Here is a 13,233-nt window from a genome sequence, read left to right as displayed (position 1 = left end):
TTGTACCCCACACATTATATATACGTGATAGGCCACCCCTAGAGGGTTGTGCCGGTTCCCCCAAACATATTGTCTTACACAAGAACACTAAGTAGGTGAGGGTGGTTCTTGACCGTCCAATCAACAACAAATCGGACGACCATGGAGGTGGTGGACGCCCACAGAAAAATCAGTCGGGTGAAGGCAAGTGTTTCCCTTTGTACTTTCGGTGAATTTTACAGCAGTAGTAAATTTGATATTTTCGTAAAAAAGATTTAATTCATGACATCTATGAGTAGTAAATCTGCGCAAAAAAAAAGATTTAATTCATACATGTCATGTTATTTACTAGTGTCAAGTTGTATAAAGTTGGCTCGACTCGTTTAACTGGTTAATCATCTCGTTGTCCTCAGACGTTCTCTAACACAAGTGCGGTTTGGCAGATGCAGAGAGGCCAAGCGACGTGTCCTTGTTGATTGTCCTGGAGGCCAGGTGTGCGGTGTGCCATGCCATGGCCGTCAGTCATGATTTGGTCTAAGCAAACCAGTCGCCGTCGAAATATCAACCCCAACATTTTGCTTTTGTCTGCATCGCATGTACGAATTGCATCGTGTCGGGCGGCCATCTCTCTTTTTGCTGATTTTTTACCAGACCAAGAACGTGCAGCTCCCGAAAAGAGAGGAGGATGTTTCGAGAAACCCCGAAAGATCTGGTGACCTGCGCATCCTTCCCGGGCCGTCGTCCTCTCCTCTACCATGTTCGTGCTGGAAGCCTGCAACTGCAACTACGGAGAGTATGTCTTTTACTAGGTGGAGTCATTCAGGTTGATGTCATCAGCAGTGCAAAGTCGCCTCACGTCGCCTCACCCCCACCGCATGCATCTTGTTTGCTCTTTGTTTTCTTTGATAATAACAAAAGGACTTGACTCATCTCGTTGACCAATTGTGGATTTTCTTTCTCAATACCATGCTATCACTATGTGCGGTTAGGAAGGGAACTACCGCGTCACCCAACTTTGGGTTTTCCATTACCTCATAACATTATTACCAAGCATAAAAATGACCACTTTCATCGCTAGGTATCGGACTACTGATAGTTTGCAACTATCAGACTAGTCGATGACCGTCGGATTAGAAGAAACGCGTACGTTCGATTGGTAATGAAGTCCGATCACTAATTTGTTGCTGCTCTATAACTATTCTGCACGTCTCGAAATGAGCTGAAATTTTACGGAGATTTATTTTTGAAATAAATAAAAAATATTAAAGAAAAAAAGTACCAGAGGGGGGCACCCAGGTGCCCAGAAGGCACCAGGGCGCCCCCCCTCCCCAGGGCGCACCCTGGTGGCTTGTGGGGCCCATCTTCTGGTATATAAGCCAATTTTTGCCCTACAAAAAAAATAAGGAGAGGACTTTCGTGACGGAACGCCGTCGTCTCGAGGCGGAACTTGGGCAGGAGCACTTTTGCTATCCGGCGGGGCGATTCTGCCGGGGATACTTCCCTCCGGGAGGGGGAAATAGAAGCCATCGTCATCACCAACAACCCTCTCATCATGGGAGGATCAATCTTCATCAATATCTTCACCAGCACCATCTCATCTCAAACCCTAGTTCATCTCTTGTGTTCAATCTTTGTACCAAATCCTTAGATTGGTACCTGTGGGTGGCTAGTAGTGTTGATTACATCTTATAGTTGATGCTAGTTGGTTTATTTTGTGGAAGATTATATGTTCAGATCCATTATGCTATTTAATGCCCCTCTGATCTTGAATATGAATATGATTTGTGGGTAGTTGCTTTTGTTCTTGAGGACATGGGGGAAGTCTTGTCATAAGTAATCATGTGAATTTGGTATTCGTTCGATATTTTGATGATGTGTATGTTGTGATTCCCTTAGTGGTGCATCGACTACATGACACTTCATCATCTTTGGGCCTAAGGGAATGTATTGTGGAGTAGTAATTGGATAATGGGTTGCTAGAGTGACAGAAGTTTAAACCCTAGTTTATGCGATATTCCGTAAGGGGCTGATTTGCATTCATATGTTTAATGCTATGGTTAGATTCATCTTAATTCTTCTTTCATAGTTGCGGATGCTTGCGGGAGGGGTTAATCATAAGCGGAAAGCTTGTTCAAGTAAGAAAAGCGCCCAAGCACCGGTCCACCCACATATCAAATTATCGAAGTAGCAAACGGGAATCAAACAAACATGTTGAGAGTGACTAGATGAAATCCCCGTGTGTCCTCAAGAATGTTTTGCTTATTATAAGAGATCGTTCCGGCCTGTCCTTTGCAACAAAAAGGAATGAGCTACCTTGCTGTACCTTAGTTACTATTGCTACTTTTCACTTGTTACAAACTATCTTGCTATCAAACTATCTATTACCGACAATTTCAGTGCCTGCAGAAAATACCTTGTTGAAAACCGCTTGTCATTTCCTTCTGCTCGTCGTTGGGTTCAACACTCTTACTTATCGAAATGACTACGATTGATCCGCTATACTTGTGGGTCATCAACCATAATTATGGCATGTCTTCCGTTTGTAGTCGTGTGCTACTATTACTCTAGGGTGCCATGGCATGGCCATGATCACCACTTCAAATCGGATGCCATTGTTGTGGTGACCACCTGAGTTGGATGCCAATGGCGTGGTCACCGTCTGAAATTGGATACCAGTCCCGTGCTGACCGCCTGAGTTGCAAGCCATTGGCGTGGTCACAGCCTCAAATCGGATCCCAGTGTCGTGGTGACCACCTGAATTGCATGTAAAAAGGGCATGGTCACCGCCTGAATTGGATGCTAGTGCCGTGGTGACCACCTGCATTGCATGCAAAATGGGGTTCTCACTTCAAGAACTGGATGGAATGATAGTGCAGCAATTAAGTGGATTCCATGGAGAACTACATAAAACATATACTAGATAGTAAGTAATGTCATTACAATATTAGCAAAATTATTTACATAAATAACAAGCATAACCTTGTATTGAATTGGGAGAAGTGCTACTTTATGGTAAATGAAGGCATTGTCTTGGGGCATAAAATTTCTGAACGAGGTATTGAAGTAGACAAAGCTAAAGTTGATGCAATTGAGAAAATGCCATGTCCTAAAGATATTAAAGGTATAAGAAGTTTCTTTGGCCATGCTGGTTTCTATAGGAGGTTTATTAAAGACTTCTCTAAAATTTCTAGGCCTCTTACTAATCCATTCCAAAAAGATGTCTCTTTTGTTTTTTATGATGATTGTGTAGAAACCTTTGAAACACTTAAGAAAGCCTTGACCTCTGCACCTATTGTTCAACCACCTGATTGAAACTTGCCTTTTGAAATTATGTGTGATGCTAGTGACTATGTTGTTCGTGTTGTTCTAGGACTATGAGCAACTAGCTGTCATAAAGGCTTCTCGCAATACTCCTTGGTATGCAGATTATGCTAATTATATTATTGCTAAATGCATACCACCTAGTTTCACATATCGATAAAAGAAAAAGTTCTTCTTTGATTCAAGACTTTAATTTTGGGATGACCCACATCTTTATAAAGAAGGGGTAGATGGTATTATTAGACGTTGTATACCTGAGCATGAATAGGAATAAATCATACGGAAGTGTCATTCTGAAGCTTATGAAGGACACCATGTGGGAGACAGAACTGCACACAAAGTATTACAATCTGGTTTTATTGGCCTACTCTTTTCAAGGATGCTCGTAAGTTTGTCCTATCTTGTGATAAATGTCAAAGAGTTGGTAATATTGGTAGACGTTAGGAAATGCCCATGAACTATTCACTTATTATTGAACCAATTGATGTTTGGGGATTTGATTATATGGGACATTTTCCTTCCTCCAATGGGTATACACATATTTTAGTTTTGTTGTTGATTATATTACTAAGTGGGTAGAAGCTATTCCAACTAGTAGTGTTGATCATAACACTTCTTTTAAAATGCTTAAAGAAGTTATTTTCCGGAGGTTTGGAGTCCCTAGATATTTAATGACTGATGGAGATTCACATTTCATTCATGGCGCTTTCCGTAAACTGCTTGCTAAATATGATGTCAACCATAGAATTGTATCTCCCTATCACCCTTGGTCTAGTGGTCAAGTTGAAGTGAGCAATAGGGAAATAAAGTTAATTTTGCAAAAGACCGTCAATAGATCTCGGAAGAATTGGTCTAAGAAATTAGATGATGCATTATGGGCCTATAGAACTGCTTATATAAATCCTATGGGTATGTCTCCATATAAAATGGTTTATGGAAAATCATGCCATTTACCTCTTGAGTAAGAGCATAAAGCATATTGGGCAATTAAAGAACTCAATTATGATTTTAAAATTGCCGGAGAAAACAGGTTACTTGATATTAGCTTGTTAAATGAATGGAGAACCCAAGCTTGTGAAAATGCCAAATTGTTTAAAGAAAAAGTTAAAAGATGGCATGACAAAATAATCCAAAAGCGGGAATTCAAAGTGGGTGGGTATGTTCTATTGTACAACTCTAATTTTAGATTTTTTGCAGGAAAACTTCTCTCTAAATGGGAAGGACCATATATCATTGAGGAAGTTTATCGTTCTGGAGCCATTAAGATTAATAACGCCGAAGGCAATATTCCGAGGGTGGTCAATGGGCAAAGAATTAAGCATTATATCTTAGGTATGTTGGAAATATGCCCTAAAGGCTATAATAAAATGGTTATTATTGTATTTCCTTGTTCATGGTAATTGTCTATTGTTCATGCTATAATTGTATTAACTGGAAACCGTAATACATGTGTGAATACATAGACCTCAACATGTCCCTAGTAAGCCTCTAGTTGACTAGCTCGTTGATCAATAGATGGTTATGGTTTCCTGACCATGGACATTGGATGTCATTGATAATGGGATCACATCATTAGGAGAATGATGTGATGGACAAAACCCAATCCTAAGCATAGCACAAGATCGTGTAGTTCGTTTGCTAAGAGCTTTTCTAATGTCAAGTATCGTTTCCTTAGACCATGAGATTGCGCAACTCCCGGATACCGTAGGAATGCTTTGGGTGTACCAAACGTCACAACGTAACTGGGTGGCTATAAAGGTACACTACAGGTATCTCCGAAAGTGTCTGTTGGGTTGGCACGAATCGAGATTGGGATTTGTCACTCCGTATGACGGAGAGGTATCTCTGGGCCCACTCGGTAATGCATCATCATAATGAGCTCAATGTGACCAAGTGGTTGGTCACGGGATCATGCATTACGGTACGAGTAAAGTGACTTGTCGGTAACGAGATTGAACGAGGTATTGGGATACCGACGATCGAATCTCGGGCAAGTAACATACCGATAGACAAAGGGAATTGTATACGGGATTGATTGAATCCTCGACATCGTGGTTCATCCGATGAGATCATCGAGGAGCATGTGGGAGCCAACATGGGTATCCAGATCCCGCTGTTGGTTATTGACCGGAGAGTCGTCTCGGTCATGTCTGCGTGTCTCCCGAACCCGTAGGGTCTACACACTTAAGGTTCGGTGACGCTAGGGTTGTAGAGATATTAGTATGCGGTAACCCGAAAGTTGTTCGGAGTCCCGGATGAGATCCCGGACATCACGAGGAGTTCCGGAATGGTCCGGAGGTAAAGATTTGTATATAGGAAGTCCAGTTTCGGCCACCGGAAAGTTTCGGGGGTCACCGGTATTGTACCGGGACCACCGGAAGGGTCCCGGGGGTCCACCGGGTGGGGCCACCTATCCCGGAGGGCCCCATGGGCTGAAGTGGGAAGGGAACCAGCCCCTGGTGGGCTGGTGCGCCCCCCATGGGCCTCCCCCTGCGCCTAGGGTTGGAAACCCTGGGGGTGGGGGGCGCCCCACCTGACTTGGGGGGCAAGTTCCCCCCCTTGGCCGCCGCCCCCCCTTGAGATTGGATCTCCAGGGGCCGGCGCCCCCCCAGGGCCCCTATATAAAGGGGGGTAGGGAGGGCTACGCACCCAAGCCCCTGGCGCCTCCCTCTTCCCCGTAACACCTCTCCCTCTCGCTGAGCTTGGCGAAGCCCTGCCGAGATCCCCGCTGCTTCCACCACCACGCCGTCGTGCTGCTGGATCTCCATCAACCTCTCCTTCCCCCTTGCTGGATCAAGAAGGAGGAGACGTCTCTCCCAACCGTACGTGTGTTGAACACAGAGGTGCCGTCCATTCGGCGCTAGGATCATCGGTGATTTGGATCACGACGAGTACGACTCCATCAACCCCATTCTCTTGAACGCTTCCGCTCGCGATCTACAAGGGTATGTAGATGCACTCCTTCCCTCTCGTTGCTAGTAAACTCCATAGATTGATCTTGGTGATGCGTAGAAAATTTTGAATTTCTGCTACGTTCCCCAACAGTGGCATCATGAGCTAGGTCTATGCGTAGATTCTATGCACGAGTAGAACACAAAGTAGTTGTGGGCGATGATTTGTTCAATTTGCTTGCCGTTACTAGTCTTCTCTTGATTCGGCAGCATTGTGGGATGAAGCGGCCCGGACCGACCTTACACGTACTCTTACGTGAGACAGGTTCCACCGACTGACATGCACTTGATGCATAAGGTGGCTAGCGGGTGTCTGTCTCTCCCACTTTAGTCGGATCGGATTCGATGAAGAGGGTCCTTATGAAGGGTAAATAGCAATTGGCATATCACCGTTGTGGCTTTTGCGTAGGTAAGAAACGTTCTTGCTAGAAACCCATAGCAGCCACGTAAAACATGCAACAACAATTAGAGGACGTCTAACTTGTTTTTGCAGGGTATGCTATGTGATGTGATATGGCCAAAAGGATGTGATGAATTATATATGTGATGTATGAGATTGATCATGTTCTTGTAATAGGAATCACGACTTGCATGTCGATGAGTATGACAACCGGCAGGAGCCATAGGAGTTGTCTTAATTTATTGTATGACCTGCGTGTCAATGAAAACGCCATGTAATTACTTTACTTTATTGCTAACCGTTAGCCATAGTAGTAGAAGTAATAGTTGGCGAGACAACTTCATGAAGACACGATGATGGAGATCATGATGATGGAGATCATGGTGTCATGCCGGTGACGAAGGTGATCATGCCGCGCCTCGAAGATGGAGATCAAAGGCGCAAGATGATATTGGCCATATCATGTCACTTTATGATTTGCATGTGATGTTTGTCATGTTTACATCTTATTTGCTTAGAACGACGGTAGCATAAATAAGATGATCCCTCACTAAAATTTCAAGAGACGTGTTCCCCCTAACTGTGCACCGTTGCGAAGGTTCGTTGTTTCGAAGCACCACGTGATGATCGGGTGTGATAGATTCTAACGTTCGCATACAACGGGTGTAAGCCAGATTTACACATGCGAAACACTTAGGTTGACTTGACGAGCCTAGCATGTACAGACATGGCCTCGGAACACAAGAGACCGAAAGGTCGAACATGAGTCGTATAGTAGATACGATCAACATGGAGATGTTCACCGATGATGACTAGTCCGTCTCACGTGATGATCGGACACGGCCTAGTTGACTCGGATCATGTATCACTTAGATGACTAGAGGGATGTCTATCTGAGTGGGAGTTCATTAAATAATTAGATGAACTTAATTATCATGAACATAGTCAAAAGGTCTTTGCAAATTATGTCGTAGCTTACGCTTTAGTTCTACTGTTTAAGATATGTTCCTAGAGAAAATTTAGTTGAAAGTTGATAGTAGCAATTATGCGGACTGGGTCCGTAAACTGAGGATTGTCCTCATTGCTGCACAGAAGGCTTATGTCCTTAATGCACCGCTCGGTGTGCTGAACCTCGAGCGTCGTTTGTGGATGTTGCGAACATCTGACATACACGTTTTGATGACTACGTGATAGTTCAGTGCGTAATGTTGAACGGTTTAGAATTGAGGCACCGAAGACATTTTGAAACGTCGCGGAACATATGAGATGTTCCAAGAGCTGAAATTGGGATTTTAGGCTCGTGCCCACGTCAAGAGGTATGAGACCTCTGACAAGTTTCTTAAGCCTGCAAACTAAGGGAGAAAAGCTCAATCGTTGAGCATGTGCTCAGATTGTCTGAGTACTACAATCGCTTGAATCGAGTGGGAGTTAATCTTCCAGATGAGATAGTGATGGTTCTCCATAGTCACTGCCACCAAGCTATTAGAGCTTCGTGATGAACTATAACATATCAGGGATAGACATGATGATCCTTGAGCAACTCGCGATGTTTGACACCGCGAAAGTAGAAATCAAGTAGGAGCATCAATTGTTGATGGTTAGTAAAACCACTAGTTTCAAGAAGGGCAAGGGAAAGAAGGGATACTTCATGAAACGGCAAATCAGTTGCTGCTCTAGTGAAGAAACCCAAGGTTGAACCCAAACCCGAGACTAAGTGCTTCTGTAATGAGGGGAACGGTCACTGAAGCAGAACTACCCTAGATACTTGGTAGATGAGAAGGTAGGCAAGGTCGACAGAAGTATATTGGATATACATTATATTAATGTGTACTTTACTAGTACTCCTAGTAGCACCAGGGTATTAGATACCGGTTCGGTTGCTAAGTGTTAGTAACTCGAAATAAAAGCTGCGGAATAAACGGAGACTAGCTAAAGTGAGATGACGATATGTGTTGGAAGTGTTTCCAAGGTTGATGTGATCAAGCATCGCATGCTCCCTCTACCATCGAGATTGGTGTTAAACCTAAATAATTGTTATTTGGTTTTTGCGTTGAGCATAGACATGATTGGATTATGTTTATCGCAATACGGTTATTCATTTAAGGAGAATAATGGTTACTCTTTTATTTGAATAATACCTTCAATGGTCTTGCACCTAAAATAAATGGTTTATTGAATCTCGATCGTAGTGATACACATGTTCATGCCAAAAGATATAAGATAGTAATGATAGTACCACATACTCGTGGCACTGCTATTTGAGTCATATTGGGATAAAACGCATGAAGAAGCTCCATGTTGATGGATCTTTGGACTCACTCGTTTTTGAAAAGATTGAGACATGCGAACCATGTCTATTAGTATATATGCATGAAGAAAGTCCATACAGATGGATCGTTTGGACTCACTTGATTTTGAATCACTTGAGACATGCAAATCATACCACATGGGCAAGATGACTGAAAGGCCTCGTTTTCAGTAAGATGGAACAAGAAAGCAACTTGTTGGAAGTAATACATTTTGATGTGTGCAGTCCAATGAGTGCTGAGGCATGCAGTGGATATCATTATGTTCTTGCTTCACAGATGATTTGAGTAGATGCTGAGTATATTTACTTGATGAAACACAAGTCTGAATTATTGAAAGGTTCAAGTAATTTCAGAGTGAAGTTGAAGATCGTCGTGACAAGAGGATAAAATGTCTGTGATATGATCATAGAGATGAATATCTGAGTTACGAGTTTGGCACACAATTAAGAAATTGTGGAAATTGTTTCACGACTAATACCGCCTGGAACACCATAGTGTGATGGTGTGTCCGAACATCATAACTGCACCCTATTGGATATGGTGCATACCATGATGTCTCTTATCGAATTACCACTATCGTTTATGGGTTAGGCATTAGAGACAACCGCATTCACTTTAAATAGGGCACCACGCAATTCCGTTGAGACGACACCGTATGAACTATGGTTTAGAGAAACCTAAGCTGTCGTTTCTTAAGAGTTTGGGGCTGCGACGCTTATGTGGAAAAGTTTCAGGCTGATAAGCTCGAACCCAAAGCGGATAAATGCATCTTCATAGAATACCCAAAACAGTTGGGTATACCTCCTATTTCAGATCTGGAAGCAAAAGTGATTGTTTCTAGAAACGGGTCCTTTCTCGAGGAAAAGTTTCTCTCGAAAGAATTGAGTGGGAGGATGGTGGAGACTTGATGAGGTTATTGAACCATGACTTCAACTAGTGTGTAGCAGGGCACAGGAAGTTGTTCCTGTGGCACCTACACCAATTGAAGTGGAAGCTTATGATAGTGATCATGAAACTTCGGATCAAGTCACTACCAAACCTCGTAGGACGACAAGGATGCATGCTACTTCAGAGTGGTACGTAATCCTGTCTTGGAAGTCATGTTGCTAGACAACAATGAACCTACGAGCTATGGAGAAGCGATGGTGGGCCCGGATTCCGACGAATGGCTCGAGGCCATAAAATCCGAGAGAGGATCCATGTATAAAACAAAGTATAGACTTTGGAAGAACTACTTGATGGTCGTAAGGCTGTTGGGTGCAGATGGATTTTAAAAGGAAGACAGACAATGATGGTAAGTGTCACCATTAAGAAAGCTCGACTTGTCGTTAAGATGTTTTCCGGCAAGTTCAAGGAGTTGACTGCGATGAGACTTTCTCACTCGTAGCGATGCTAAGAGTCTGTTGGAATTATATTAGCAGTTACTGCATTATTTATGAAATCTTGCAGATAGGATGTCAAAACATTGTTTCCTCGACGATTTTCTTGAGGAAAGGTTGTATGTGATACAACCAGAAGGTTTTGTCAATCCTGAAAGATGCTAACAAGTATGCAAAGCTCCAGCAATCCTTCTAAGGATTGGAGTAAGCATCTCGGAGTTGGAATGTACGCTTTGATGAGATGATCAAAGATTTTGGGTTTATACAAAGTTTATGAGAAACTTGTATTTCCAAAGAAGTGAGTGGGAGCACTATAGAATTTCTGATGAGTATATGTTGTTGACATATTGTTGATCAGAAATGATGTAGAATTTCTGGAAAGCATCCAGGGTTATTTGAAAAGTGTTTTTCAATGGAAAACCTGGATTAAGCTACTTGAACATTGAGCATCAAGATCTATAAGGATAGATCAAAAAACGCTTAATAGTACTTTCAAATGAATACATATCGTGACAAGTTTTTGAAGGAGTTCAAAATAGATCAGCAAAGGAGTTCTTGGCTGTGTTACAAGGTGTGAGTATTGAGTAAGACTCAAGACCTGACCACGGCAGAAGAGAGAGAAAGGACGAAGGTCATCCCCTATGCTTAAGACGTAGGCTCTACAGTATGCTATGCTGTGTACCGCACCTGAAGTGTGCCTTGCCATGAATTAGTCAAGGGGTACAAGAGTGATCCAGAAATGGATCACATGATAGCGGTCGAACTTATCCTTAGTAACTAGTGGACTAAGGAATTTTCTCGATTATGGAGGTGGTGAAAGAGTTCGTCGTAAAGGGTTACGTCGATGCAAACTTTGACACCAATCCGGATGACTCTAAGTAGTAAACCGGATTCGTATAGTAGAGCAGTTATTTGGAATAGCTCCAAATAGCGTGTGGTAGCTGCGTCTAGGAGAAGACATAGAGATTTGTAAAGCACACACGGATCTGAAAGGTTCAGATCCGTTGACTAATAACCTCTCTCACAAGCTTGATATGATAAAACACCATGGGTGTTGGATTCATTACAATCACATAGTGATGTGAACTAGATTATTGACTCTAGTGCAAGTGGGAGACTGTTGGAAATATGCCCTAGAGGCTATAATAAAATGGTTATTATTGTATTTCCTTGTTCATGATAATTGTCTATTGTTCATGCTATAATTGTATTAACTGGAAACCGTAATACATGTGTGAATACATAGACCACAACATGTCCCTAGTAAGCCTCTAGTTGACTAGCTCGTTGATCAATAGATGGTTATGGTTTCCTGACCATGGACATTGGATGTCATTGATAACGGGATCACATCATTAGGAGAATGATGTGATGGACAAGACCCAATCCTAAGCATAGCACAAGATCGTGTAGTTCGTTTGCTAAGAGCTTTTCTAATGTCAAGTATCGTTTCCTTAGACCATGAGATTGCGCAACTCCCGGATACCGTAGGAATGCTTTGGGTGTACCAAACGTCACAACGTAACTGGGTGGCTATAAAGGTACACTACAGGTATCTCCGAAAGTGTCTGTTGGGTTGGCACGAATCGAGATTGGGATTTGTCACTCCGTATGACGAAGAGGTATCTCTGGGCCCACTCGGTAATGCATCATCATAATGAGCTCAATGTGACCAAGTGGTTGGTCACGGGATCATGCATTACGGTACGACTAAAGTGACTTGTCGGTAACGAGATTGAACGAGGTATTGGGATACCGACGATCGAATCTCGGGCAAGTAACATACCGATAGACAAAGGGAATTGTATACGGGATTGATTGAATCCTCGACATCGTGGTTCATCCGATGAGATCATCGAGGAGCATGTGGGAGCCAACATGGGTATCCAGATCCCGCTGTTGGTTATTGACCGGAGAGTCGTCTCGGTCATGTCTGCGTGTCTCCCGAACCCGTAGGGTCTACACACTTAAGGTTCGGTGACGCTAGGGTTGTAGAGATATTAGTATGTGGTAACCCGAAAGTTGTTCGGAGTCCCGGATGAGATCCCGGACATCACGAGGAGTTCCGGAATGGTCCGGAGGTAAAGATTTGTATATAGGAAGTCCAGTTTCGGCCACCGGGAAAGTTTCGGGGGTCACCGGTATTGTACCGGGACCACCGGAAGGGTCCCGGGGGTCCATCGGGTGGGGCCACCTATCCCGGAGGGCCCCATGGGCTGAATTGGGAAGGGAGCCAGCCCCTGGTGGGCTGGTGCGCCCCCCATGGGCCTCCCCCTGCGCCTAGGGTTGGAAAACCCTGGGGGTGGGGGGCGCCCCACCTGACTTGGGGGGCAAGTTCCCCCCTTGGCCGCCCCCCCCCCCCTTGAGATTAGATCTCTAGGGGCCGGCGCCCCCCCCAGGGCCCCTATATAAAGGGGGGAGGGAGGGCTGCGCACCCAAGCCCCTGGCGCCTCCCTCTTCCCCATAACACCTCTCCCTCTCGCTGAGCTTGGCGAAGCCCTGCCGAGATCCCCGCTGCTTCCACCACCACGCCGTCGTGCTGCTGGATCTCCATCAACTTCTCCTTCCCCCTTGCTGGATCAAGAAGGAGGAGACATCTCTCCCAACCGTACGTGTGTTGAACGCGGAGGTGCCGTCCGTTCGGCGCTAGGATCATCGGTGATTTGGATCACGACGAGTACGACTCCATCAACCCCGTTCTCTTGAACGCTTCCGCTCGCGATCTACAAGGTATGTAGATGCACTCCTTCCCTCTCGTTGCTAGTAAACTCCATAGATTGATCTTGGTGATGCGTAGAAAATTTTGAATTTCTGCTACGTTCCCCAACAAGGTACACCTATTAATGTTGAAACTAACATTATTCAAACTATGACACCGGAGGAATACATAAAAG

This window comes from Triticum aestivum, chromosome 3D, assembly GCF_018294505.1.
Source record: "Triticum aestivum cultivar Chinese Spring chromosome 3D, IWGSC CS RefSeq v2.1, whole genome shotgun sequence".
Lineage (NCBI taxonomy): Eukaryota > Viridiplantae > Streptophyta > Magnoliopsida > Poales > Poaceae > Triticum > Triticum aestivum.
The sequence above is the reverse complement of the archived record's forward strand: the minus strand, read 5'-3'. Positions refer to the sequence as shown.